This window comes from Pinus tabuliformis, chromosome 6 (assembly GCF_031772625.1).
Source record: "Pinus tabuliformis cultivar Carrire ecotype Pingquan chromosome 6, CPIR1, whole genome shotgun sequence".
Classification (NCBI taxonomy): Eukaryota; Viridiplantae; Streptophyta; class Pinopsida; order Pinales; family Pinaceae; genus Pinus; species Pinus tabuliformis.
In genome coordinates this window covers 390,897,637-390,911,845 of record NC_142292.1, presented here as the reverse complement: position 1 = coordinate 390,911,845, position 14,209 = coordinate 390,897,637, and positions in this window count along the sequence as shown.

Here is a 14,209-nt window from a genome sequence, read left to right as displayed (position 1 = left end):
CTCTTTTTCCCGTTGTCACTGTCGGTCCCTTTACTAAGTGGGGCATTGAATTTACGACTTGTAATCCGCCTTCAGCGGCGAATCATAAGTACATTATCGTGGCTGTAGACTACTTCACGAAGTGGGCTGAGGCCATGCCTACTTATAATAACGATAGTGACGTGGCAGCTTTGTTTCTTTTCAATCAGATCATCTCAAGATTTGGTATCCCAAGGGAGATTGTCACTGACCATGGCAGCCATTTCCAAAATCAACTAATGTTCGAGTTGGCTCGTAAATTAGGCTTCCATCAGGAGCATTCATCCCCTTATTATCCTCAGGCCAATGGGCAGGTTGAGGCAGTTAATAAAACTCTTAAGACGATACTCCAATGGACAATCGATAAAAATCAGTCCAATTGGCACATTATGTTGTATCCGGCTCTATGGGCATACCGAACCTCCATCAAAACGGCTACTGGTTTTACACCTTTTCAGTTGGTTTATGGGATGGAATCCATCTTCCCGGTCGAATGTGAAATTCCATCTCTTAAGTTGGCTGTTGAACTCCTTCCAGAGACTTCGAGTCTCGAAGAGCGCCTAGTTCACTTGGAACATCTCGATGAGCAGCGTCGAGACGCCGCCACGATGAATGAGGCTCATAAGAAAAGGGTTAAAACGCAGTATGATAAGTCTGTCCGTCCTCAAGTCTTTTATGAAGGTGACCTTGTCTTGGTCTACGACCAAGATAAAGACACCTTGGGGGCAGGCAAATTTAGGCCTATGTGGTACGGTCCTTTCATTGTTAAACGAGTTTTAGAAAAAGGGTCGTATGAGTTAATCGACTTTGAAGGGAACAAGCTGGCGGAGCCCCGAAATGGGCTCTACCTAAAGAAGTACTTTGCTTAGTTTAGGCTGGGCAATGACTTCTTTGTACTTTATGTATATATTTATACATATATCGTCGAGCGTTTTCTGATATCAGTCCTTTTTGGTCTGCTGTGGCAGGTGCTGATGGATGATTTGGTATATTTTGGGTTCGCCGATGGTGCTAGTCGTAACACTCGGAATCTTGCTTCCGCAGCTTGGGTACTTTATTATCCAACTGGTCAATTGATGGTATCGAGAGGCGTGTGTATCGGTCCTGCTTCAAACAATATGGCCGAGTATACAGCTGTTATCAATTTATTATCCGAGGCAATCTCTTATGGGATCGACTCGTTGGTAGTATATCTTGATTCTCAGTTGATAGTGTCTCAGTTAAATAACATTTATCGGGTTAGGGATCCATTATTATATCGCCAATATTTAAGGGTGAGGTTGTTGCAAAGATCATTTATTTACATTAATTATTTGCACATTCCAAGATCTCAAAATTGGTTAGCTGATTCTATCGCTAATCAAGCATTAGACTGGATCATGGACCCTAAATCCACAGAATTAAATCCCGACTGCATGGAACAAGCTGCAACTGATCGGATCATGGACACATAGATCAAGAACACTCGCCAACATAATATCCACCTGTATCGAGTTGTCAAAGCAGGCCAACTCCTTCAGCAGGGCAAGTGGCTCACCAGGGAACAAGTTCAGCAGAAGTTTCCTCATCTCATGGAGGAGCTCAACGCAATGGGGACCATTGCTTCCTAAGGGGGGAGGAATGATCCAGGTGGATATTGGTGGCCACCTGCCAAGTCCACCTGGACCCCCACCATTGTCTTTCTCAGCATTTTCAGTTTCCTTAATTGTAGCACAACTTACTATTTTTAGCAGTTTTTCGGGTCCTGAACTTCTGGAGCTGTTTTGAGGCCCTAAACGACGTTTTTTGGGGAATCCGGGGGCAACATGGGTCCATGGAATGTTCCTCATTCCAACAATGATAGTGCTCAGATAGATCTTTCTAATGAGCTATTGTACGCGTCAAACGAAGATCATATGCCAAAGTTACGACCCCGGGAAGTTGATGTACCAATTTACCCCAAACGGGGCCCACAGTTTGGCGTTTCATCTCCTAGGGTTAGGTTTTGGAATGTTAAGGGTTTTCCATTGTTTCTCAACAATAAATAGGCCTTCGAGCCTCATTGTAATACAGTTCAAAGGCATGTAGCCATCACATCTCTTCTCAGAGATAAGCTACCATCGCCCTAGCTGGTTTATTTCCATTTCTGGTTGTAAGCATATTTCAGTATTTTCCATTAATGAAATGAAGTATTATTTCCGCTGCATCTTTGTGTATATGGTTATCTCTGTAATTTTTTTTCGTTCCTATTTAAATCCGGATCAGTGGTATCAGAGCGGTCTGCTTTTTCTCTGTTTTTCTTTGCATGTCCCCAACAAGGTCGGGATATAAGGAGTTAGGGCTTGAACTGGTTGAACCTTTGCAAGACCAGCCTCGCAAATCCCGACGGCCTCCCATGGCGGACGAGAAGAAAGACGAGGGGGCAGGAGATCCCATCAAAATCTTGCTCGAAGAAGCCCTCGAGCGACAACGAAACGCGATGATGGACAGCTTTGCTCAGATCCTTCAGCGGCTACCCAGAAGCAACGCATCGGCTTCCAGCAGCTACTCTAGAAACGCCACACCCTTTAAGGTACAAGTTAATTTTGAAATCCCCATATTCGAGGGTCAGATAGACGCAGATGCCGTAGATAAATGGTTAAATCTGCTAGAGGGTTATTTTTCGGTTCATGAATTTTCGAGTCGGGAAAAGATTGTTTTTTCTCTTCTCAAAGCAGCCCCCCACGTCAAGGACTGGTGGGAAACCTACTGCGAGCAGAAGGATGAAAGTACTGGCTCACTATTTTCAGCCGCACCCACCTGGGATTCGTTTCGAGATGCCATCAAGGAGCAGTACTACCCTGTCGGAAGCTATGAGGATGAATACATAAAGTGGACCACGTTGCGGCAGGGAAGGGACCAAGACGTGCCAGAGTTCACCAATCTTTTCCATACCCTTCGCACAAAGTTGGGTATCAAGGATTCGGAGCAACATTTGATACTCAAATACCGTGGCTGCCTGCACAAGTACATCCAGGAAGAATACAATTCCTAAACATCCCCTCGCTCGGCGCAGCATACCAATATGCCGTCAAGGTCGAGCAGAAGTTTAAACAAAAGAAGCGAGACTTTGGATCTGCGAATCCAAAGCAGGGGAAAGGTGCCCCTAAACCACAGAACAAAGGACAAAGCCAAGGCGGGACAGCCCAAGACAACCAGCCGAAGCTGCAAGCAAAGAACAGCGCCGCGAAGCCAAGAAAGGACACTGGAAAATGGTGCGAGTTCCATAAGAGCTCCACTCACAACACAAGTGAGTGTCGGGCCAAGCAGTCACTGGTGGCTGAGCTAAAGGTTTCAGAATCAGATGCATGTTCCGACTCTGAGTCAGAACCCGATAAGGGGTATGAAAAAGGGAAGCAGATCATTGATGCGGATCCCAGCGCCACTGTTGCTACCGCAAAGATCCAGAAAAATGAACCCGAAGATCCAGAGGAGGAGGAGCGTCTCTTCCACTCCCAGATGTGGGTAAAGGGCTCCCCGATACAGTTCATTGTTGATAGCGGGAGTCAAAAGAACCTCATTTCGGCAGAGGTCGTGAAGCGGTTGGGCTTACCGACCACAGCACATCCACAACCATACACCATTGGGTGGCTTCACCAAGGAAGAGATCTTCGCGTGAGCCAGCAGTGTCGCCTTCCATACAACATCAAGCCCTTCACGGATGAGGTATTGTGTGACATTGCTCCCCTTGAAGTTTGTGATGTATTACTAGGACAACCATACTTGTGGAAGCGACATGCTGTGTATGAATCAAGGCCCCGTGCTGTTATTATTACATTGGGAAATAAGTTGTTCAGGATACCAGAGGTAGCACCACCTGCCGCCATCTCTTTGATTACTGCAAAACAATGCAGTAAGATCATTTCCAAAACCAGGAAATTTGTTTTCCTGATGATACGCCCTCAAGGAAAGAAGAAGACAGTGGCCGCGGCCTCCAAACGGGGTCCCTCTGCAGGACAACTACAGATGGACAAGGTTGTGGAGGAGTACGAGGACATCTTCACCTCCCCGGCAGGGGTTCCTCTGCACTGTCAAGTCAAGCACTCCATCGATCTGACCCCAGGTGCGCCGCTACCCAATGGACCAATTTATCGGCGCTCCGTTCTGGAGAACGATGAAATCAAGAGGCAGATTCAGGAGCTCCTGCAGAAAGGTCACATCCGTCCGAGTTCATCGCCCTGTGGGAGCCCGATCGTGTTGGTACAGAAGAAGGATGGGACGTGGAGACTCTGTATTGACTATCGGGCGCTGAACAAGATCACTGTCCGTAATAGGTACCCGATCCCGCGGATTGATGACCTCCTAGACCAACTAAAGGGGGCGAAATATTTCAGCAAGATCGATCTAAAGTCAGGATATCACCAGGTACCAATCGAACCCTCCGATGTGTGGAAGACTGCCTTCAAATCCAAGGAGGGCCTCTTCGAATGGTTGGTCATGCCTTTCGGATTGACGAATGCTCCTGCAACCTTTATGAGGCTAATGGATGACATCTTGCGGCCATTCACCAACTCCTTTGTAGTAGTATACTTGGATGACATTCTGATCTTCAGCCAGAGTTGGGAAGAGCACCTCCACCACATCCGACAGGTTCTCCAAACACTGCGGCAACACAAGCTATGTGCCAATTTGGAGAAATGCACTTTTGGCATGACCCAGGTTCAGTATCTGGGATACATCATTGATGAACAGGGGGTGCATGTCGATCCAGCCAAGATCCAAGTCATTCGGGATTGGCCCTCTCCAACCACTCTAACAGAGCTCCGCAGCTTTCTAGGTCTTGCCAACTTCTACCGCAGGTTTGTGTTGGGGTTTTCTCATATTTCTTGGCCCTTGAGTCAAGTCACCAAGGGCGGGGCGAAAGCAAAATTCTTTTGGTCTGAATCTCAACAAAAGGCATTCAGGGAGTTGAAGGATCGCCTCTGCACGGCACCAGTGCTCGCGTTACCAGATTTACAACAACCATTTGAGGTCGAGACAGATGCCTCTGACTATGCTATTGGGGCAGTCCTTACTCAACATGGACATCCAGTGGCATATCACAGTGAAACACTTTCAGACACAGTCCGGAAGTACCCCACTTATGATAAAGAGATGTATTCCATTGTACAGGCCTGCCGACAATGGAAGCATTACATTTTGGGGAAGGAAACGGTCATCCACACAGACCACCGACCTCTGCAGTTCATACAGACCCAAGGGAAATTGCAGAATGATCGCCATCAGAAGTGGTCTACATACCTGCAACAGTTTCACTTGAATATCAAGTATAAAAAGGGCAGCACCAATAATGTTGCAGATTGCCTCAGTCGACCACCGATCATGGCGCTAACCACCGTGCTCAACTCTTGTGGGCACGAGACTTCTGATTGGCCACTTCTCTACAAAAGCGACCCAGAATTCGGCCACACATACCAGACACTCTTGGAGGGTCGGCATGTTGCAGATTTTCACCTCCAGGATGCCCTATTATGCCACCTCGGTCACCTTTGTGTTCCTTCAAGCGAGCGTGCCAAGATGATTTGGGAAGCACACTACAGTCGGGCTGCTGGGCATTTCGGGGTCGAGAAAACAGTGGCAGTACTGCAAAATTATTTCTATTGGCCGAATCTTCGACAGGATGTTGGGAAGTACATCCGATCATGTACTGCCTGTGCCATTGCCAAACCGACCATTAAGAAGCACGGCCTCTATACCCCGTTGCCTACCCCTAGTCGACCTTGGGAATCCATCTCCATGGATTACATGTCAGGCCTTCCTTCCACTAAGCATGGAAATGACTGTGTTTTTGTGGTCGTCGACAGGTTCTCGAAGATGGCCATTATGGTGGCCTGCAAGAAGAATATCACAGCAGAAGCCACTGCTAAACTCTTCTTTGAACGAGTGTGGGTGCACTTTGGGATCCCACAGTCTATCATCTCAGATCGGGACAGTCGGTTTCTCAGCACATTTTGGTCCAGTCTCTGGTCAATGCTGGACACCAAACTCACGAAGTCCACAGCCTTCCATCCTCAAACTGATGGCCAGACAGAGGTTGTCAACAGGATGATTGTGCACATTCTGCGCATGTATAACTCAAAGCATCCACGCACATGGGACGAGAGCCTCCCCTATGTTCAGCACAGCTACAACCGAGCTCTTCACAGCTCCACTGGCCATAGCCCTTTTCAGGTGGGTTTGGGATTCCAGCCACTATGCCCCATTGATGTGGCCATGCCACTTGCAGCTACTCACATGAATTCAGCTCATGTCCAGTTCGAAACAGATAAGGCCACCAGCTTCATTGAGCGCATCCAACATATTCGCCAGCAGGTCCATGACATTCTTGAGAAATCAAATGCCAAGTACAAGCAGCGACATGATCAACACCGGGTGCCACACAAGTTTCAGGTGGGCGACAAAGTCTGGTTGCATTTGCAAAAGGAACGCCTTACTGGAGCCTATCGGAAATTGAGACCACTCCGATATGGTCCTTACACCATTACTAAGGCTATGGGAGACAATGCATTTGAGCTCAGCACTCCCCCATTCCTTGGCCTGCACCCAGTGTTCAATGTGGACCGCCTTCGGCCATACTTTCCACCATTGCTAGACACATCCGACATTGCAGAACAGCTCAAACCCACAGAATTAAATCCCGATTGCATGGAACAAGCTGCAACTGATCGGATCATGGACACACAGATCAAGAACACTCGCCAACAGAATATCCAACTGTATCGAGTTGTCAAAGCAGGCCAACTCCTTCAGCAGGGCAAGTGGCTCACCAGGGAACAAGTTCAGCAGAAGTTTCCTCATCTCATGGAGGAGCTCAACGCAATGGGGACCATTGCTTCCTAAGGGGGGAGGAATGATCCAGGTGGATATTGGTGGCCACCTGCCAAGTCCACCTGGACCCCCACCATTGTCTTTCTCAGCATTTTCAGTTTCCTTAATTGTAGCACAACTTACTATTTTTAACAGTTTTTCGGGTCCTGAACTTCTGGAGCCGTTTTGAGGCCCTAAACGACGTTTTTTGGGGAATATGGGGGCAACATGGGTCCATGGAATGTTGCCCATTCCAACAATGATAGTGCTCGGATATATCTTTCTAATGAGCTATTGTACGCGTCAAACGGAGATCATATGCCAAAGTTACAACCCCGGGAAGTTGATGTACCAATTTACCCCAAACGGGGCCCACAGTTTGGCGTTTCATCTCCTAGGGTTAGGTTTTGGAATGTTAAGGGTTTTCAATTGTTTCTCAACAATAAATAGGCCTTCGAGCCTCATTGTAATATAGTTCAGAGGCATGTAGCCATCACATCTCTTCTCAGAGATAAGCTACCATCGCCCTAGCTGGTTTATTTCCATTTCTGGTTGTAAGCATATTTCAGTATTTTCCATTAATGAAATGAAGTATTATTTCCGCTGCATCTTTGTGTATATGGTTATCTCTGTAATTTTTTTTCGTTCCTGTTTAAATCCGGATCACCAGCATAGGGGTAGTCATCCACGACGATGATCTGTTGCTCCCACCAAGCAAAGAAGTCATCGTCGAATGCATTCCTTGGGACTTCCCCACCCCCCAGAAGTTTCATCAAGTCAGCCCACCGGCCCATTTGTGGATCACGTGGACTACTGATGGCAACTACTACCCTGGGGCGGAGTGCAGGAACCTTCTCGAAGAAGAAAGTGCACAAGATGGTTCCGAACCCAAAGTTCTTGGTCTGTCCCCTCCTGATAGAAGTGAGTTGTTCCTTCATATTGGCAAGAAGAGGAGTACACCAGTCAAACACAGTAGTGAGACAGTCCACTACCATGCTCATGGTTACCCATGACGCCTGATGTAGTGAGGATGATCCGTTCACTCAAGCTATGGTGAACAAGATTATCCTGAGTGACAAACTCGCCACATGTGGGATAGAGATCTGGCTCTCGACCTTTCGATGACCTGGGCAGTAAATCTGTACATAGTCATCTACACTGAGGCTATTCCGTGTCCTGCCCCGAGAATGTACTACCTCTCCCCTTCGGGAAAGGCCCGTGATAAAATATATGTCTTCCACTTCTATCCTGAGTGGCATCTGATCAATCACAAATGCTTCCTCATCGACATCCCAATAATCAATGAGCCTCTCGAGCAGACGCGTGTTCACTTTCATATTTGGAAATTTGAAGAATTTTAGCAACCCGCATCCCCGTAGGGCCTCTAATGCCTCATCATTGCCCATAACTTCATTATCCACGGCTGAGTGCTCTCTTTCACACCATGTGAGAGTCATCCTAGAAGAAAAAATCATTTTCATCCGTTAGTTTTGTGTATAAAATTAGTTTGCTACGCACACGCGGGTTCCTCTGTATACAGTCGCGTGTAGGGCCGTCGTATACACGAGTTCTATATTGCCAACCCGCGTGTACGCCGCAAAGGAATTTTTTGCAAAAATCCAACGGTAAAACATCAACTAAAATTCCTAAAAACTATCACAATTAATTGCAAGACAAGTTTGAGGCTTACCTGGAAGTTTTCGGCAAGTTTGAACGGTTGAATTGGTCACAGGGATGTTTGCTCCTTTTGCTCCACAATTTTTGCACTCCAAGTCAAATGGTGATAATGGTAAGTCAAAAATGCTTTTTATAAGTTTTGAAAATGCAAAATTTTTCAAAATTTTATTTTGTTTGGCCTCATGTGACTTTTAACTTGGGAGCTTGGAATGCCGAGTTTGGTTTGTTTTTCAGGAATTTTGGACATTTTTCGACAGTTCGAGACGGTTCCATGACCGCTGACCCGTCATGGCAGGTATCGTGTTTTCACTGGCATATAGGTTAGGGACACCATTTTTTCGTTGCATTATGCATACTAGCCTCCACATGACCGATACATCTGTCGTAGGGTCCACCCCATCGTGTTATGGTTCGTAATCCATTTTCACTCGCCGATTCTTTAAATCATGACACGATGGTAGAGCCATCCCTTTACATGGGCATCGTAGTTAGCACCTCACTGACATTTGTTGCCCATGCTGCTTCGTTTTGAGAAGGCTCGGGAGTCCTCTGTAGTCCCGCCATGACCTATGCGTTGAAGACTCATTCCTCTTTGCTTCTTCACTTCGTTCTGGCCTTATACCCTAGAGGCTCCTATGTGTGTCAAGTTGTACTTCTGCATTGCATGTTGACCATTTGCACCTTTTGGCCTAGAGTCAGCTTCACTTGGACTCGTGTTTAAGCCAACTTTTGACCATGACGTCTGCAAAATCAACCTTGCATACCTTTTGACTTCTACAGCTTGACATACCCTGATCCGTGGAAGGAACATACCTCTGAGTGTCACTGACCAGTTTTCACCTCCCTACATTGAGCATAGGAACGTTCCTTTCCCAGGAACTAGATCATCTGTTTCACCGACACTCGTTCTTTCCACTGTACCATAGCATTCTTTTATTCTTTTTCCGACTTAACAGAAAAAGACAAAAAAAATTAAATATTCCAAAAAAGAGCAGGAACGGGGATATTATTTCCATTTATTGTTGGCAGCTAGAGTCAATCGTGTCGCCCTTGAACAAAGCACTCAAAACAAAGTCTCCTCCGCATGGGTGGGATTTAGTTTGACTTAGGTATGCCATAACCTTGTTATTGAGTTAGTTCTCCCCCGATTGGTTATCTCTTCCAATCATATGGAGGGTTCGTTCGTGCCTCCTGCATGGCAAACTTATACAGAGTCATCATATGCTGCCATATAGTCACATTGAGTCGTGCTTTTGTTCAAGGGAAGTTAGCCTGAGTTGGCCTTTCTGCGGTGTCCCTTGTCTCATTTTTCAGTTGGCCATCCCTGGTTGTCAGTATCATGTCTATCACCACATCAGCTATATTGGTCCTTTACTCGTGCCGGTTTGAGAAGGTCCCCATTGACTTCTTGCTAGTGGGTCTTGTCCTTATCGACGATGACACCTTGCTCTGAGGACAGGCCTAGAGCCGCACCCTGGCCCTATTTTCATTATTGATAGGTCACCTTGTGCTCAGCATCGATCAGTATCATGGGTCTTTTACTGAGTGGTTTCCCTTGTGTTCGACATCAGCATACATTATCACACATTGGGATTCGTGCAGTACCTTGGTTTCCATTTGACCCTATTGGTGGATACCTCGCCTCTGTGTCAGCTTTCATTATTGGTTGGTTCAGAGGGTTTCTGCTGTGCGCTAGCCACATCTTGTGTACGCCGGAAACGTACTTCGATTGGGTTACTACATCTTTTTCGTCTAATTCCTTCCACATTATTGGCCTACGGGTTACACTCGCGCTAGATTGATGGAGGATGCCTTAATGCCTTCCTTCTAGCAGATCTTTCCCTATCGACTCCGACTCATTGCTCTGGGGCAAAGATCTAGAGTCCATTTGGCAATACCTTGGGGTTTGCAGTCATTAGTGGCAGATCCTTCGCTATCGACAGTGGTAAACCATCATTGTCTCCTGATCGATAGATTCTTACAGGTGTTCGACTTCAGCTCATCTATTCACACTTGTTAGATTGTAATGGGTACCTTGACGCTCATTATCATTATCGGTGAGTAGTCTCGTATTTGTTAAAGGTATACATCAATGACCGGTAATCAAACGATTTCTCACATGGTCGACTTCAGATCATTTATTCCCATGGTGTAGAAATGTACCACGGCGGTCAGTGAAGACCTCAGGTTGTATCAGCATTCATTGGTTCACTTGACAGTTGCTCCTGTTGCTGCTAGTTGATACCACTCCACTTTATATGTTGCAGTCAGTCATGGCGACATTCTATATGCTGGCTCCTGAGTTTGCAGTGTAGTACCATTCTATTCCATCATGTTCAGTTGGTACCTTTTTGGGATCAGTCTTTGATATCAGTGATCCGTTGCATCTTTCAGCATCATTGACAGATTTATATGTGATATTCAGACATGTACTTGCTCATTATGATCAGATGATCCATTATGTATCTTCCAGTCATTTATACTTGTATACTTAGTGGATCCGCTTGTACTTGATATGCGGGCATGCTTTACTTTTTCTGAGCATGGGTATGCCCACCTCAGACAGTGTTTCTTTCTGATCTCCTTTTGGTGGCTTGGCAGGCTGAATCCTGGTGTAGTCCTCCTTGATTTCTCAACAGACTTCCTTTACATGTACTTACATAATATATTTCGGCCATCATGTTCCCCTTCTGACCTCATATATTAGGGGCATCTGTTATAGCTCCAAATCTCACTCTTATGGTTTGTGATGCTGCACTCATGGCCTAGGGCAACCCCTCCTTCCAGACCTGGTCCTAAAATTTATAAAATAGTGTTTTATCCCCTATACGCGACATTGCCCTGAGTTAAACGTGTGTACACGTGGGTATATGTATACCCAACCCGCGTGTATGTATTAAAACACTTAAAAAAATAAATAATTCCTTATTTTCGGGCGGAGATCGCGGGTTTTACCTGTTGATCACCTGTTAGTGCCCGTGGCCCAACTGTTCCCAACCAACTCCTAACTAAAAAACTACTTTGGAGATGGTATAAAAAGACATCAAAGGGAAGGCCTAAGAGGAGAGAAAAGAGAGCAAAATTATTATGCTGAGATTTTTCCCTTAGACCAGGTCTGAAGTCCTTGGTGCTTTCTGCACTTCCCCCATTTTGCATAGGAAACCCTTGTTTCCATGTGTATTGGTGATCATTCATCCTTTATATCACCATTGAGTAAGACTTGGAAGGAGCTCTTGTTGGAGGCTTGAGGCTGGAACGAATCCGGGAGGAAGCTTTGCTTGGAGCCTGCTGAAGGTGTTTCAGGTGAAATCTTTCCGTTATATTTACTTTACTTGCCTTTATATAAAGAAACACGTCTTGGTTCCCGAAACAATCTTTCTTTATGCTTATGAGATTCTTTTTTTGAATTCTTATGCAAGTAGTTACTCAAAGATTTTTATAACTAACTTTATAGAATGAAGATGGTTTGTGTATAAGTATTTGTCCATGTACTGTTGTGTTCTTTGATTTGTTTGTTTTACAGGTCAAAGGAGAAGAAGGGAACTCCAAGAAGGGTTTGGACCCTAAAGGCCTTCTCGAACGTAGGACCTTAGGTACGTACCCTCAACATTAGAATTTGCTTACAGTAAAGATAATGGTTGTGCATGTGTTTCTTTGAATAAGCAATTTTTAGTCTGGTAGAGTCTTAACCCAAAGGACCCTCGGGTACTTTCCCCTCAACCAAGGGGTTTCACTTAGTTCTGTGGTAGACCCTATTCAGTGGGAGATCTGCGGGATCGATTCTAGTGGTGAAAGAAGATGGCTAGCAGTGGAAAGATAGAGATCAAGAAATTTAATGGTCAGAGTTTTGAGTTGTGCAAACACAAGATGGAGGATCTATTGGTGGATAAAGATTAGTGGATTGTGGTAGATCCAGGTACTAAACCAACGGGAGTGTCCGAGGAATAATGGAAGAAGTTGGATTGGAAGGCAAAGATCACAATACGATTGTGTGTCTCAGATTCAGTATTATTGCACTTATCAGGAGAAGCTACAACTAAGGCTTTTTGGGACAAGTTAAGGACTTTTTACCAATCTAAGTCTTTGGTGAATAAATTGTTCCGATGGAAAAATCTATATAACTTGAGGATGAAAGATGGAGACTCGGTGACAGAGCATTTGAACGCATTTAATATTGTTGTAAGTTAGTTATTATCTGTTGATATTAAAGTTTCATATGAAGATAAGTGCATCAGTTTGTTTTGTTCTCTACCAGATTCGTCGGATAGTCTGGTTATTGCAATAGGTAGAAATGAAATTGCCTTGTAGTTTCATGAAATAGTCTCATCCTTGCTGACAGAGGAGATGAAACAGAAAAATATGGAGAGCCAAAATGTTGATACCTTGTCTGCACGAGGACATTCCAAGAACAGAAACAAAAATAAGTCATCGAGTGGGAGATATAATTCTAGAGGGAGATATAAATCTCCAGGAAAACCTGTAAACGTGGTTTGCTGGAAATGTAGAAAGAAAGGGCACTTCAAAAGGGACTATAAATCTAAAGCCCCTGACAAAGGAAATGGATCGAATGATGCTCCTTCTACAGAGGTGGAAACCACCTCAGATGAAGGTGGGGATGTGTACTTGACTTCTTCAAGTACACATGTAGATAATGAGGCATGGTTGATTAACTCAGGTGCATCCTTTCACTTCACTCCCCATAGAGAGTGGTTCTGCGAGTATGAGAAATATGATGTTGTTGATGCCTTATAAGGGGATGATAGGAAGGCTAGAATCGTTGGTCGCGGAAAAGTAAAGTTGAAGTTGCAAGGTGGAAGGGTTAGAACACTTCCGAGAGTTCTGAATATTCCTACATTGGCCAGAAATCTGATTTCTGTAAGAAAGCTAGATGATGTAGGTGTAAAAATAGTGTTCGATAAGGATACCTATAAGATGGTTCGGGAAGCATTGGTATTGATGTGGGGAGTTTGGATTAGAACTCTGTACAAGCTGCAAGGTAGCACTATTGTTGATGTGTGCAATAGTTTTGTGGTTCCTGAAAGTGGAGCAGAAAATCTAGCGGTCTCTGGAGAGAAGACCATGTTGTGGCATCAAAGGCTTGGACATACTGGAGAGAAGGACCTTCGAATACTTCATGGTTAAGGTATGGTAGAAGGTATCAGTAATAGCTCTCTCGATTTTTATTTCTGTGAAAATTTTGTATATGAGAAGCAGAATTGAGTGAGTTTCCCCTCTAGTGGTAAGAGGGTAAAACAAATATTAGAGCTTGTGCACAATGATGTGTTTGGACCTGTACAGGTTCCATCACTAGGTAAGTCTATGTACTATGAATCATTTATAGATGATTTCTCAAGGAATACATGGATATATTTCCTTAAGAAAAAAATTGAAGTCTTTAACAGGTTTAAAGAATTTAAGGCTCTAGTGGAAAACTAGATAGAGAAGAAGATAAAGGTGTTGAGTTCAGATAACGGTGGATAGTTTTGCACCAAGGAATTTGAAGAATTCTGTAAGAAGTGTGGCATAGCATAGCAGAAGAATACTCCATAAACACCAGAGCAAAATGGAGTTGAAGAAAGAATGAACAAGACATTGATGGAAAGGTCAAGAAGCATGCTCAGTGGTGCCAAGTTAGGACAAGAATTCTAGGCGGAGGCGGCGGAGACAACATGTTACCTGGTCAACATAT